General features: G+C 48.6%; 1 pseudogene; it reads right to left on the bottom strand.

Annotated features, from left to right (window-relative positions):
- Window positions 1–10,663, bottom strand: part of LOC142911267 (putative RNA-binding protein 46 pseudogene) — a 46,985-nt pseudogene extending 36,322 nt beyond the window's left edge.
- Between the last annotated feature and the right edge of the window lie 6,882 nt (window positions 10,664–17,545).

The following is a 17,545-nucleotide window of genomic DNA, read 5'->3' as shown; positions in this document are numbered from 1 at the left end:
GAGTCGCTCACACACTCACCCACCCACTCACTTACCCACTCACCCATTCACTCACCCACATGCCCACTCACTCAGCCACTCACTCTCTCTCACCCACCCACTCACTCACCCAATCACTCACCCAGTCGCTCACACACTCACCCACCCACACACTCACCCAGAAACTCACACACTCACCCACCCACTCACCCAACCACTCACCCACACACTCACCCACCCACACACTCACCCAGTCGCTCACTCACTTACACACTCACCCAGTCGCTCACACACTCACCTCAACAACAACAACCGCCATTCACCACTAAGTGGCGGTGACGTCACCACGACGCTTGTGCCAGGCTATGTGCACCCTGAGGCCACGTGAAGTGTCGAACGCCCGCTGACAGGTCACGGGGCAGACCCAGGTGCCATGGGTCGACTGACTGAGATGACTGGCTGATGCACCACCTGTGCCCCCTACTGTGCCAGCCTGCTGTGCTTTAGCCACCCGGCGCTCCGCTCGTTGTGGTGAGCGTCATTCCTCCACCCTCCGTTGTTGTTGGAGGGCGACTACCTCCAACTGCCCACTAGCGTCCTTCACGAGCCTCCTCCACAGAGGCCGATCTTGACACCGCTGGTACCAGTCATCGGCAAGTCCACTCAGCTCCACGTCCTCCCGTACCACATCACTCCATCTCTTCTCTAGCCCGGGCTGCGCCCGTTTAGCCCCCTCGATCCGGCCGAACAAAAGCTGTTTCGGCATGCAGTGGCTGGGCATGCGGGCTACATGACCCAGCCATTGCAGCCTTGCCCGCCGGTGGTCCCCCTTCTTAAAAAGGGGGACCACCAGGGCATCCTTCCAATCCTGCGGAACCCGTCCAGTGGTCCAGACTGTTGTTATGATGTCATATAGGGCAGTCAGTGCACAAACGCCACCCTCCCTCAGCATTTCGCTTTGGAGATCATCTCTGCCCGCTGCCTTTCCTGGTCTCAGACTCCGGATCGCCCTCAGTACTTCCTCAACAGATGACACCTCAGCCAGCCACTCACAGGGGGTGACTTCTTCCAATATTTGAGGCACCGCAGCCTCAGCAGGGTCATCCTCACTTTGTGCCACGATGTTTTCCTGGCTGAGGGATTTTCCCTCCCCCAGGACCTCACAGAAATGCTCAGCAAATCTGCAAACCTGTTCATGGGGGTCGGAGATTGGATCACCGTTTTTTCTCCTGATGGTAATAGGTGTGGTGCTGCAGGTTACTTTTTTGATGGAGTTAAATAGAAATTTGTGATCACGGGCCACTGAGGCAGACTCCATCTCCTCAGCAACCCGCGACCACTACCCATCCTTGCAGCGCCTCACGGCTCTCCGAACCTCCGAGCGAAGGCTGCGGTAAGCCTCCTCATTCTCTGACGTGGGATTCTGTAGCCGATGACAGTGGGCCTGTCGCTTTTTCTCAACCATCCTGAACACCTCCTCTGTCAGCCAGGGTCTCTGGGGAGGTCTGGACCGCGTGCCCAAAGCAGCCATTGCAGCTGCATGAGTCACAGTCCTAAACCTCGCCCATTTACCCTCGACATCAGGAGGAGTCGGGGACGATGCCAATCCCAGCCACAAGCAATGATTAAATTCTCGCTTGCAACTTTCATCAGATAACTGAGATCAGGCCACTTTAGGTTGGAATGGGGTCCTGGGTGTACACCCACCACCGGAGTAGAAGAATGGCAGGCGCATCTTACAGATGACTAGTCGATGGTCAGAGGGCAGATCAGCTCCACGGTAGGTCCTGGTGTCAAGGACATGGGCTCGCATCCGCTGGTCCGTCACTATGTAGTCCAGCAGATGTTCTTGCTTGGACCCGGCATGCATCCATGATGTTGTGTGAATGCGCCGATGCCGGAACAGCGTGTTGGTAATTACAAGCCCATGGGCTGCACAAAAATCTAGCAGCCTCCTACCGTTGTTATTGAGCTGATCTGGTCCATGCCCTCCAATCACTCCAGACCAAGTGCCAGCATCATGACCAACTCGGACATTGAAGTCACCCAACATGATGACTCTATCCCGAGGGGCCACTTTAGCCAGCACCTGTGACAGGAGGTCATAGAAGGCATCTGACTCATCGGCTTTGCCTGCATCCCTCCACGGATGTTCATCTTCGGTGGGGGCATAAGTAACCACGACCACCATTCCTCGCCTCCGGTTGATGGGAAGGCGAGCCCAAAGTAGCCTGGGGCTTACAACTTCCCACACCTCACCGCCATGCTCCCACGCCCCCTTCATTCTTTTGTTCAAAAGAGCCACACCCTGTTGTTTGGCAGTCTGCTGCCCCGAGTAGAGGACTGTCCACCCCTCATGGTGGCAGGAGCCAGAACCGGTCCACCGGACCTCCTGAATGTCACATAGATCCAGGCGGTACCGGTCCAGCTCCCGACAGAGGAGTGGCAGCCTCTCCTCCGCAGTGAGCGTTCGAACATTCCACGTGGCCACCCGTAGTGGTTTTTCGTTGTTTATGGAGGAGCCCCGAGGGTAGATATTCAATCTCCTGGCTCCGCCAATTGGGGTTTGGCCAGGAGACGTCATAGACGCCTGGCCCCCGGGGCCTCCGGCACAAGCTTATTAGTTACATATTTCAGTTTAACTCGTGGTTTAGTGGTAATTAATTGAAGGTGGAGGGGTTACCAGCCCCTCGCACCCGTCCAGAGCCCCCGTTTAGCCCCTGTGGTGGACACAGATGCCATGAGGGGAGGAGCCAATCGAAATTGGACCTCCCCCCACAGCACTGTCCACGACAGAGTTACCCGTCCGGCACTCACACTCACTACCCACTCACCCAGTCGCTCACTCACTCACACGCTCACCTACCCACTCACAGACACACACTCACTTACCCAGTCGCTCACACACTCACCTCACACACTTACTCACACACCCACCCACTCACCCAGTCGCTCACTCACACACACTCACTCACCCAATCGCTCACATACTCACCCAGTTGCTCACACACTCGCTCACACACTCACCCACACACTCACTACCCACTCACCCAGTCGCTCACTCACTCACACGCTCACCCACCCACTCACACACACACATTCACTTACCCAGTTGCTCACACACTCACCCACCCACACTCTCACCCACTCACCCACCCACTCGCTCACTTACTCGCCCACTCACTCAGCCACTCACCCACCCACACACTCACCCAGAAACTCACACACTAACCCACCCACCCACTCACCCAACCACTCATACACTCACTCACCCAATCCCTCGCCCAGTCTCTCACATACTCACCTACACACTCACCCACCCACACACTCACCCACCCATATACTCACCCAGTCGCTCACTCACTCACACACTCACCCAGTCGCTCACACACTCACCTCACACACTCACACACCCACCCACTCACCCAGTAGCTCACTCACACACACACTCACTCACCCAGTCGCCCACATACTCACCCAGTTGCTCACACACTCACCCACACACTCACTACCCACTCACCCAGTCGCTCACTCACTCACATGCTCACCCACCCACTCACCCACCCACACACTCACCCAGAAACACACTCACCCACTCACCCAACCACTCATACACTCACTCACCCAATCACTCGCCCAGTCGCTCACATACTCACCTACACACTCACCCACCCACACACTCACCCACTCACCCAGTCGTGTTCCGTGTGTGTGTTCCGTGTGTGTGTTCCGTGTGTGTGTTCCGTGTGTGTGTGTGTTCCGTGTGTGTGTTCCGTGTGTGTGTTCCGTGTGTGTGTTACGTGTGTGTGTGTTCCGTGTGTGTGTGTTATGTGTGTGTGTATTCGGTGTGTGTGTTCCGTGTGTGTGTTCCGTGTGTGTGTGTTCGGTGTGTGTGTTCCGTGTGTGTGTGTTACGTGTGTGTGTGTTCCGTGTGTGTGTGTTCCGTGTGTGTGTTCCGTGTGTGTGTTCCGTGTGTGTGTGTTCCGTGTGTGTGTGTTCCGTGTGTGTGTTCCGTGTGTGTGTTACGTGTGTGTGTTCGGTGTGTGTGTTCCGTGTGTGTGTGTTACGTGTGTGTGTTCGGTGTGTGTGTGTTACGTGTGTGTGTCTCCTGTGTGTGTTCCGTGTGTGTGTTCCGTGTGTGTGTTACGTGTGTGTGTGTTCGGTGTGTGTGTTCCGTGTGTGTGTTCCGTGTGTGTGTTCCGTGTGTGTGTGTTCCGTGTGTGTGTTCCGTGTGTGTGTGTTACGTGTGTGTGTCCCGTGTGTGTGTTCCGTGTGTGTGTTCTGTGTGTGTGTGTCGTGTGTGTGTCCCGTGTGTGTGTTCCGTGTGTGTGTTCCGTGTGTGTGTGTTACGTGTGTGTCCCGTGTGTGTGTCCCGTGTGTGTGTTCCGTGTGTGTGTTCCGTGTGTGTCCCGTGTGTGTGTTCCGTGTGTGTGTGTTTTATGTGTGTGTGTTTGTTCCCCAGTGTGTGTGTGTGTGTATTCCGTGTGTGTGTCCTCACTCGCGTGTGTGTTGAGACACGTGTCACACACGAGATGTTAACTACGTCGCCTGGTCTACAGGAGGTAGTGGGTTCGATCCCGACCCTGACGCCTGCTGCTGCTGCTGTATATTTAGAGTTTGCGTCTCTCCCCATGGTCGCGTGGATTTCTCTCCGGGCCCTCCGGTTTTTTCGCCCCACATTTAAAGTCAACATCACCACGGCGCATTCACGGCGTTTGGCTGCCGACGTTGTCCACGCGACAACACGCCGCTTGCTTGGAGGGGCGATCATTTGTGGACAGGTCGCTCCTAAAAGAAGAGAAGCTAACAGCTCAGTGGACCCCTTGCTTGTAGGTAAGTTTCAAGGGCTTGCGCCGAAGGTTTTTTAAGGTTAAATTGTCGATTTAAAGCTTTCGTGACTGCAAGGATTCATCTTCTTTGGTTCTTTCGGTAAAGTCACCACGTAGAATGAGAATAAAATAATAAATTGATCAAATAAAATAACGCAATAAAATTATCACAACGTTTCGGCCAGACAGTCTCGTCCCTTCACCTGAAGGCCGCTTGTGTTGTGGCCGAAACGTCGTGAGAATTGTATTGTGTTATTTTATTTTATCAATTTATTATTTTATTCTCATTCTACGTGGTGACTTTACCGAAAGAACCAAAGAAGATATTCGGCTTCTGTCAATTTCCGCGTAAGAAGACATTTAGCTGAGCTATCATTTCTGGCCAGGTCGCTTGTGAAAAGGGCCTGTACACTACTACAGCTTTTCCTGGTAAAATAAAAAGTATATATAGTTTCGTTTAATTGTTTACTTTAACCGCAAATACATCTCTAATAAAGAAGGGATATTGCTCTCTGCCATGAATAAAGCCTCAATGCCCAAATATTGTCTTAAATAATTCCGGAGAGATATCTCTGCTGTACGAAGAATTGCCATTTCCCCAAAACGTGAATTAATATTCACAATCTTTGCCTCGTTGGGGAAGTGATAGAGGCCCCTCCCCCTCCTCCTCCCTCTGTCCAATCGCGGCGTTGCCTCGCTGGTTGGCCCCTCCCCCCGCCCCAATGCGACCCGAGCTAACCGCTCGGGTCGCAGTCGCCTCGCTGACGATCTGAGTGCGAAGTTCAACACAGAGAGAGACACAGAGAGAGACAGAGAGACACAGAGAGACACAGAGAGACACACAGACAGACACAGAGAGACACAGAGAGAGACACACAGAGAGAGACACACAGAGAGAGACAGAGACACACAGAGAGAGACACACAGAGAGAGACACAGAGAGAGACACAGAGAGACACACACAGAGAGACACACAGAGAGAGACACACGGAGAGAGAGACACAGAGACACACAGAGAGACACAGAGAGAGACACACAGAGAGACACAGAGAGAGACACACAGAGAGAGAGACACAGAGAGAGACACACAGAGAGACAGAGAGAGACACAGAGAGACACACAGAGAGAGAGACAGAGACACACAGACACAGAGAGAGACACACAGAGAGAGACAGAGAGAGACACACAGAGAGAGAGACACAGAGAGACAGAGACACAGAGATAGACACAAAGAGAGAGAGACACAGAGAGACAGAGAGAAACAGCGAGAGACAGAGACGGAGATAGATAGAGAGACACAGAGAGACAGATAGAGAGAAACAGAGAGAGACAGAGACACAGGGAGACAGACAGAGAGAGAAACACAGAGATAGACAGAGAGACACACAGAGAGACAGAGAGAGAGACAGAGACGGAGAGAGAGATAGACAGAGAGAGAGACACAGAGAGAGAGACACAGAGAAAAACACAAAAGACACAGTCAGAGACACAGAGAGAGAGACAGAGACACCGAGGCACACAGGGATAGACAGAGAGACAGACAGGGATAGACACAGAGACAGAGAGAGACACAGAGAGAGGGATAGACAGAGAGAGAGACACACAGAGAGACACACAGGGATAGACAGAGAGAGAAACAGAGAGAGAGAGAGACGGGGATAGACAGAGACAGGGATAGACACAGAGAGAGACACAGACAGAGAGAGGGATAGACAGAGAGAGACACACAGAGAGACACACAGGGATAGACAGAGAGAGAGACACACACAGAGAGAGAGACGGGGATAGACAGAGAGAGAGACAGGGATAGAAACAGAGACAGAGAGAGGGATAGACAGAGAGAGACACAGAGAGACACACAGGGATAGACAGAGAGAGAGAGACACACAGAGAGAGAGAGACTGACTGACTGCTGCTGCCCGCTTGATCGTTGCCCCTGCCGCGTGTTGTAGACGGGGTGGCTGTTTGCGTGAAGAAGTTGCCGCGTGCAAAGCGTCGCTAAGACTGCCGCCACGTTTGGTGAGTCCCTGTGCCGAGTCGGGCGACTGCCGCCGTTCGTCGGCGTTCGTCATCATCGTCGTCATCAGTAGACACGTGGCATCGTCATCATCGTCGTCATCAGGTAGACACGTGGCATCGTCATCGTCGTCATCAGTAGACACGTGGCATCGTCGTCATCGTCGTCATCAGTAGACATGTGGCATCGTCATCATTGTCATCAGTTGACACATGGCATCGTCATCATCGTCATCGTCAGTAGACACGTGGCATTGTCATCATCGTCATCAGTTGACACATGGCATCGTCATCATCGTCATCATCAGTAGACACGTGGCATCGTCATCATCGTCATCAGTAGACACGTGGCATCGTCATCATCGTCATCGTCAGTAGACACGTGGCATTGTCATCATCGTCATCAGTTGACACATGGCATCGTCATCATCGTCATCATCAGTAGACACGTGGCATCGTCATCATCGTCATCAGTAGACACGTGGCATCGTCGTCATCGTCATCATCAGTAGACACGTGGCATCGTCATCATCGTCGTCATCAGTAGACACGTGGCATCGTCATCATCGTCGTCATCAGTAGACACGTGGCATCGTCATCATCATCATCAGTAGACACGTGGCATCGTCATCATCGTCAGTAGACACGTGGCATCGTCATCATCAGTAGACACGTGGCATCGTCATCATCGTCGTCATCAGTAGACACGTGGCATCGTCGTCATCGTCATCATCAGTAGACACGTGGCATCGTCATCATCGTCGTCATCAGTAGACACGTGGCATCATCATCGTCGTCATCAGTAGACACGTGGCATCGTCATCATCGTCATCATTGTCGTCATCAGTAGACACGTGGCATCGTCATTATCAGTAGACACGTGGCATCGTCATCATCGTCGTCACCAGTAGACACGTGGCATCGTCGTCATCGTCATCAGTAGACACGTGGCATCGTCGTCATCGTCATCAATAGACACGTGGCATCGTCATCATCGTCATCGTCAATATACAGTTTATATACACACGTGATATACAGTTTATATACACACATAATATACAGTTCATACACACACATAATATACAGTTTATATACACACATAATATACAGTTTATATATACACATAATATACAGTTTATATACACACATAATATACAGTTTATATATACACATAATATACAGTTTATATATACACATAATATACAGTTTATATATACACGTAATATACAGTTTATATACACACATAATATACAGTTTATATACACACGTAATATACAGTTTATATATACACATAATATACAGTTTATATACACACATAATATACAGTTTATATACACACATAATATACAGTTTATATATACACATAATATACAGTTTATATACACACGTAATATGCAGTTTATATACACACATAATATACAGTTTATATATACACATAATATACAGTTTATACATACACATAATATAGAGTTTATATACACACGTAATATGCAGTTTATATACACACATAATATACAGTTTATATACACACATAATATACAGTTTATATACACACATAATATACAGTTTATATACACACGTAATATACAGTTTATATACACACATAATATACAGTTTATATACACATAATATACAGTTTATATACACACGTAATATACAGTTTATACACACATAATATACAGTTTATATATACATAATATACAGTTTATATACACACGTAATATACAGTTTATATACACACATAATATACAGTTTATATACACATAATATAGTTTATATATACACGTAATATACAGTTTATATAACACGTAATATACAGTTTATATATACACATAATATACAGTTTATATACACACGTAATATACAGTTTATATACACACATAATATACAGTTTATATACACACGTAATATACAGTTTATATACACACATAATATACAGTTTATATATACACATAATATACAGTTTATACACACGTAATATACAGTTTATATACACACGTAATATACAGTTTATATACACATAATATACAGTTTATACATACACATAATATACAGTTTATATACACACATAATATACAGTTTATATACACACATAATATACAGTTTATATACACACGTAATATACAGTTTATATACACACATAATATACAGTTTATATACACACATAATATACAGTTTATATACACACATAATATACAGTTTATATATACACATAATATACAGTTTATATACACACGTAATATACAGTTTATATACACACATAATATACAGTTTATATACACACATAATATACAGTTTATATACACACATAATATAGTTTATATATACACATAATATACAGTTTATATATACACATAACATACAGTTTATACATACACATAATATACAGTTTATATATACACATAATATACAGTTTATATACACATAATATACAGTTTATATACACACATAATATACAGTTTATATACACACACGTAATATACAGTTTATATACACACATAATATACAGTTTATATACACACATAATATACAGTTTATATACACACATAATATACAGTTTATATACACACATAATATACAGTTTATATATACACATAATGTACAGTTTATATACACATAATATACAGTTTATATACACACATAATATACAGTTTATATACACACGTAATATACAGTTTATATACACACATAATATACAGTTTATATACACACATAATATACAGTTTATACATACACATAATATACAGTTTATATACACACGTAATATACAGTTTATATACACACGTAATATACAGTTTATATATACACATAATATACAGTTTATACACACGTAATATACAGTTTATATACACACATAATATATAGTTTATATATACACATAACATACAGTTTATACATACACATAATATACAGTTTATATACACATAATATACAGTTTATATACACATAATATACAGTTTATATATACACATAACATACAGTTTATACATACACATAATATACCGTTTATATACACGTAATATACAGTTTATATACACATAATATACAGTTTATATACACATAATATACAGTTTATATACACATAATATACAGTTTATATATACACATAATATACAGTTCATATATACACATAATATACAGTTTATACATACACATAATATACCGTTTATATACACACATAATATACAGTTTATATACACACGTAATATACAGTTCATATACACATAATATAGAGTTCATACACACACATAATATACAGTTTATATACACACATAATATACAGTTTATATATACACATAATATACAGTTTAAACATACACATAATATACAGTTTATATACACACATAATATACAGTTTATATACACACGTAATATACAGTTTATATACACACGTAATATACAGTTTATATACACATAATATACAGTTTATATACACACATAATATACAGTTTATATACACTTAATATACAGGTTATACACACACATAATATACAGTTTACATACACACATAATATACAGTTTATTTACACTTAATATACAGTTTATATACACACTTAATATACAGTTTATACATACACATAATATACAGTTTATACACATAATATACAGTTTATATACACACACATAATATACAGTTTATACACACGTAATGTACAGTTTATATATACACACATAATATACAGTTTATGATGTATAAAAGGGAAATTTGTGAATGTGTGTCTGTTCGAAATGTTTAGCTTACTTTCCAACATGCAACAAACTTGAAATTTGGCACCTGGGTAGCTTCCAGACTGTACACAATGCAACAAGTATAAAAATAGACTTTTGTATATATTAATATTAGTCACGGCAAGTGAGCGGTGACGTCACATCTGTGATGTCACCTGATGACGTCACGCATCCCCCCACCCTCCGCGTAGGCCGTGTGATCCAAGCCAACCATCATCATCACACATCACATCACAAGCATTTGAATTTGACCAGGTAAGGTCCCACACTGAGTGAGACCCATAGAGACCCATACTCACAGAGAACCACACCCACAGAGACCCATACTCACAGAGACCCACAGAGACCCATACTCACAGAGACCCATACTCACAGAGACCCATACTCACAGAGAACCACACTCACAGAGACCCATACTCATAGATACCCACAGAGACCCATACTCACAGGGACCCATACTCACAGAGACCCATACTCATAGAGACCCATACTCATAGAGACTCACTGAGAACCACACTCACAGAGACCCATACTCACAGAGAACCACACTCACAGAGACCCATACTCATAGAGACCCACAGAGACCCATACTCACAGAGACCCATACTCACAGAGACCCATACTCATAGAGACCCATACTCATAGAGACTCACAGAGAACCACACTCACAGAGACCCATACTCACAGAGACCCACACTTATAGAGACCCATACTCATAGAGACCCATTCTCACAGAGACCCCTACTCACAGAGAACCACACTCATAGAGACCCATACTCATAGAGACCCACAGAGACCCATACTCACAGAGAACCACACTCACAGAGACCCATACTCACAGAGACCCATACTCATAGAGACCCACAGAGACCCATACTCACAGAGACCCATACTCACAGAGAACCACACCCACAGAGACCCATACTCACAGAGACCCACAGAGACCCATACTCACAGAGACCCATACTCACAGAGACTCATACTCATAGAGACCCACAGAGACCCATACTCACAGAGACCCATACTCACAGAGACCCATACTCATAGAGACCCATGCTCATAGAGACTCAGAGAAAACCACACTCACAGAGACCCATACTCACAGAGACTCATACTCATAGAGACCCACAGAGACCCATACTCACAGAGACCCATACTCACAGAGACCCATACTCATAGAGACCCATGCTCATAGAGACTCAGAGAAAACCACACTCACAGAGACCCATACTCACAGAGACCCACACTTATAGAGACCCATACTCATAGAGACCCATACTCACAGAGACCCATACTCATAGAGACCCATACTCACAGAGACCCATACTCACAGAGAACCACACTCATAGAGACCCATACTCATAGAGACCCACAGAGACCCATACTCACAGAGAACCACACTCACAGAGACCCATACTCACAGAGACCCATACTCATAGAGACCCACAGAGACCCATACTCACAGAGACCCATACTCACAGAGACCCATACTCACAGAGACCCACACTCACAGAGACCCACAGAGACCCATACTCACAGAGACCCACACTCACAGAGACCCATACTCACAGAGACCCACAGAGACCCACACGCACAGAGACCCATACTCACAGAGACCCACAGAGACCCACACTCACAGAGACCCACAGAGACCCATACTCACAGAGAACCACACTCACAAAGACCCCTACTCACAGAGACTCACAGAGACCCACATTCACAGAGACCCACAGAGACCCACAGAGACCCACACTCACAGAGACCCACAGAGACCCACAGAGACCCACACTCACAGAGACCCACAGAGACCCACACTCACAGATACCCACAGAGACCCACAGAGACCCACACTCACAGAGACCCACAGAGACCCACACTCACAGAGACCCACAGAGACCCATACTCACAGAGACCCACAGAGACCCATACTCACAGAGACCCACAGAGACCCACCCTCACAGAGACCAACCCTCATAGAGAACCATACTCACAGAGACCCACCGAGACCCACACTCACAGAGACCCACAGAGACCCACACTCACAGAGACCCACTGCTTGTGAAACAGGAGGGCCGAGCGAGAATCCGAGCGGTGACAACCGCCGGCCATGGACAGGGGCCGAGGCGGCGGCGGAGGCGGAGGAGGCGGAGGAGGCGGAGGAGGCGGAGGAGGAGGAGGAGACCCGAGAAGGATCACCGACATCTCGGCCAGGCTGAGGCAGCTGATTGTCCCCGACAGGGGGCGGCCACTGGCCAGGGAGGGCCGGCACCCGGAGGGCGCCGGCGGAGCCACGGGCCGCGGGGAATCGAGGCGGGAGAGGAGCGAACGAGCGAGGCAGAGGGACGCGGCGGAGCGGGCGAGGGAGGCGAGGGAGCACGACGCCTTCCTGAGGGAGCAGCATGCGATGAACCAGAGGTTCGCCGAGAGGCGACGGGAGCTCGTGAGCCGGGGGGTCAACGTTTACTTCAATCCAGCGGAGGAGGCGTGGACGGCCGCCGGGGGGGGCATGGCGGGGCGGGGGGGGAGAGGGGGGGGGGAGGAGCAGAGCGGGGGGAGGGGGGGTGAGAGAGGAGGCGGCGAGAGGAGGGGCGGGGGGAGCGGAGGGAGGGGTGGGGGGACGGGCGAGGGAGGAGGCGCAGAGAAGATCGGGGAGGGAGGCGGGGGGTGGAGCGGGGGGAGGAGGGAGAGCCGAGGGAGGAGGGGGCAGGGAGAGGGGTGGGAGGGTGGGTGAGTGGATGGACCGACTGAGACAGGTCGTGACGCCGAGATGGAATCGTCATTCCGGGAGGGGGGGGTCAGGAGGGGCGGGCACTGGGTGAGGGAGGGGGTTCACTCTGACATGGGAGAGGCCAGTTCACCATGGGGGGGAGGGAGGGGGTTCACTCTGACATGGGTGAGGCCAGTTCACCATGGGGGGGAGGGAGGGGGTGTAGGTGTGCGGCTCGCTCCAAGCGTCTCGGCTTCGCACCGTGCTGTTTGGTGTCGTGATGTCTCCAAGTTCTTTCGGTAAAGTCATCACGTAGGTAGGTATAAAATAAAATAAATTAAATCACGTGACGTTTTGGGCGCAACACAACAAGCGTCCGTCATCAGGTGGGACAACCATAGCAAGAGACAATTGCTGAAGTGGGCAAAAGGGTTGCCGTGACAAGAGGCTATGTAGGTAAGAGAGGGGGGGAGGAGCCAGGGAGGAGAGATAGAGAGAGGGGGGCATGGGGTAGGGGGAGTGGAGTGCTGCTAGAGGGATTAAGAAACTAGCAATGAAATGCCGGGGGGGGGGGGGGGGGAGTGGGCGGGGCTGGGAGTGGGAGGCTGAAGAAACTGGAGATGCGGATATGAAGGCAACATCCTTCCAATGATTGCTCAATTTGTATCCATCTTCTCGGTTGAAGTTACGTCTAAGTTTATATATCTGGACGGCTTCATGAACAAACCTTTGATAGTAGCCTGAAGGTTTGCAGAGTACCGTGGTCTCGGAAAAAACGAAATCATGAGAGCCCACAGCGTTATAGCAATATTCAGCCACGGCCGTGTTTCAGATCTGACTTGTGCTCGCAAACACGGTCCGAGATATGTCGTTTCGTTTCCCCAATGTAACAGCCACCACAGGTGCAACTTCGTTTGTAGACTCCAGGATATTGCATGTCAGGAATGACATCCTTTACCGATGGGATTAGATCACGGATTTTGTGTGCTGTACTGAATTGGACCTGGATCTTGTGTTTGTTTAAGATTTTGGAAAACTTTTTGGTAACGCCTGCTATGTATGATAACGTGATGGTTTTGATCGGCGTCTCAGGGGGTTGTTGCTCCATGGTTGGAGAAACATGATTGGAGAAACACGGTTGGAGAAACAGCTTTGCGAGTACCCATTCATCTTGAGGGCCTGGTGTACGTGTTCCAGTTCACTGGCTAGGTGGTGTTGGTCAGAAATACAGTGGGCCCTATGGTGTAGTGTTTTGATGAGGGAATGGGTACTCGGACCGTATTATTCGCAAAGCTGTTTCTCCAACCATGGAGAAACAACCCCCTGAGACGCCGATCAACACCATGACGTTACCATACATAGCAGGCGTTACCAAAAATATTTCCAAAATCTTAAACACAAGATCCAGGTCCGATTCAGTACAGTACACAAAATCCGTGATCTAATCCCATCGGTGAAGGATGTCATTCCTGACATGCAATATCCTCGAGTCTTCAAACTAAGTTGCACCTGTGGTGGCTGTTACATTGGGGAAACGAAACGACATATCTCGGACCGTGTTCGCGAGCACAAGTCAGATCTGAAACACGGCAGAACCAATACCTCAGCCGTGGCTGACCATTGCTATAACGCTGTGGGCTCTCATGATTTAGTTTTTTTCCAAGACCAAGGTACTCTGCAAACCACTATCAAAGGTTTGTTCATGAAGCCATCCAGATATCTAAACATAGACATAACTTCAACTGAGAAGATGGATACAAATTGAGCAATCATTGGAAGGATGTTATTAACCAGGTAAAACCTTAACTGCTTTATGGTGTTGCCTTCATATCCGCATCTCCAGTTTCTTCAGCCTCCCACTCCCTGACCCGCTCACTCCCCCCCCACCCCCCCCCCCCGGCATTTCCTTGCTAGTTTCCTAATCCCTCTAGCAGCACTCCACTCCCCTACCCCCCACACCCCCCTCTCTATCTCTCCTCCCTGGCTCCTCCTCCCTCTCTTACCTACGTAGCCTCTTGTCACGGCAACCCTTTTGCCCACTTCAGCAACTGTCTCTTGCTGTGGTTGTCCCACCTGATGACGGACGCTTGTCGTGTTGCACCCGAAACGTCACGTGATTTAATTTACTTTATTTTATACCTACCTGACTTTATACCTACGTGATGACTTTTACCGAAAGAACCAAAGGGTGTGGCTCCCCTGCAGTCACGAAAACCTAGAATCTTGATTGAATGCCTCCAAGTGTCCCCAGGTCTCCGCTTGGAACCCTGAGGAGGTTTCCGCCTCTTTGCGTTCGGTCGCCTCGGACGTCGCATGGCCGCCGCCGTCGGCGGTCGCCGCCGTTGCGAGCCGGCGAGGGGGCCGGAGCGGGAGAGGGGTGAACGCGCCGATTGTCGCTGGGCGCGCGTTGATTAAAAGCGGTGCAAAATGTGTGGAGGGTAGAACTAGATTGTGTTCTTTGTGGACACGAAGGCCGCCTCGTTCCTACGGTGGGGCTGGTTGACTTCACTCGCAGAAAGTGGTGCTCGCTTCGCGACGGCCGGGAGGTGTCGACGACGGTGACGATGGCGGGCCGAGTCGACCCCCGACCGGGGATTGAACTGACACCCTTCATCGTCGTTCGACGGTTATCATTTGTTGACGGTGATTGTTTTAACGTCACGTTTGAAGTTGCCTTTGCTGAACGCGCCGATTGTCGCTGGGCGCGCGTTGATTAAAAGCGGTGCAAAATGTGTGGAGGGTAGAACTAGATTGCCGATATGGAGTTTTACGTAAAACCTAGGGAGCATAACCCCAACGCTCGACTTGATGTTCAGGTTAAGGTTCAGAGGAAATTATTTGGTGGTTGCTAAAAACTATTTTGAGTTTCAAATATTCTGTCTTCAAAAGGTCGACCGAACATGCAAAACTGGTGGCCAACTACAAGAAACGTCTGACCTCTGTGATTTCCAACAAGGGTTTTGCAACCAAGTACTAAGTCATGTTTTGCAGAGGGGTCAAATACTTATTTCCCTTATTAAAATGCAAATAAATTTTTGACATGCGTTTTCTGGATTTTGTTGTTGTTATTCTGTCTCTCACTGTTCAAATAAACCTACCATTAAAATTATAGACTGATCATTTCTTTGTCAGTGGGCAAACGTACAAAATCAGCAGGGGGATCAAATACTTTTTTTCCCTCACCGTAAGGAGGGCTAACACTAACAGGAATGTGCGCTAACGCAATTTACCTAACAGGGAGGGCTACCGAACGTTCGAAACAAAAACCCTTTTAACGATTAACCCCTGAACCGCGAGGGAAGCGTAACAATTTCCGACGGATCAACCAGAAGCCACGGCCCGGCTCGCGGCTGCGACCACCCGCCAGACGGCGTGGGAACACAATTGAATGACAGGAGGGAGCGGTCCAGCGGACCGAAGCAACTCTTTGCACGAGCCATCGCCGCCAGTCCCCCCATCACGAGCAGGAACTTGCGCGCTGGGGACCACTGGGACATTACGCAGATGGCCTAATGGGCGCAGCCCCTGCCTTGGAGGAGAAGATGGCAACCCGGCCTCCACACGTGGTCCATCACAGGGAGTGATGGGATCCTGCGGGCGACGCAGCAGAATCCTCCTGAAGCACAACTTCCGGGCTCACCCGCCCCGGCACGTCGGACGCATCAGACACCCGCCGCTCTGGAGCCGGAGACGAACCGTCTACATGTGGCGGGATGTAGGGGGGGGCTTTAACCACGACGGAGGCACAAACCAGCGGCGGCAAGCGACCTGCGTACGGACGCGCTGCGGCCCCTTGGCCTCGATCACCTCGACAGGGCCCTGCCACGCTCGGTGTAATTTAGGCGATGTACCCAAGGGCACCTGGGGAAAATGCGGCCCCGCCTTAGCCCCAGTGGTCCACGGGGTCCTGGACCTCCCGCGGTCCCACCAGCTTCTCGTTTGCGGCCTGCCGTTTGGCCGAATTCCCCCGAGACGCCTCCCACGCCTCCGTCAAACGCCCGAGTGTGGCCTGCATGGGCATGACGGCTCTCTTCCCTCCCAAATCCATGCCCGGCTGAGCTTGCATGGGTGGCTCATTCTCCCTCCCATACACGAGGTAAAACGGGGAGAATCCTGTTGAGGCATTAATTGGCCATGCTATATAGTGGGCAGGACACCGGGAATGTGCAAACCCCAGTTCGCCTCATTGATCCGTTGGCACAACGTGGACGTATGGGTTCTGTGGAAGCGCTCCGCCACCCCGTCCGTCTGAGGATGGTGGGGCAGGGTCCTGATTTGTTTTTGC

This window comes from Petromyzon marinus, unplaced genomic scaffold (genome assembly GCF_048934315.1).
Source record: "Petromyzon marinus isolate PM22_M1 ecotype Great Lakes invasive population unplaced genomic scaffold, UKy_Petmar_22M1.pri1.0 PM_G_Scaffold_176, whole genome shotgun sequence".
NCBI classification, from domain to species: Eukaryota; Metazoa; Chordata; class Hyperoartia; order Petromyzontiformes; family Petromyzontidae; genus Petromyzon; species Petromyzon marinus.
The sequence above is the reverse complement of the archived record's forward strand: the minus strand, read 5'-3'. Positions and strand labels throughout refer to the sequence as shown.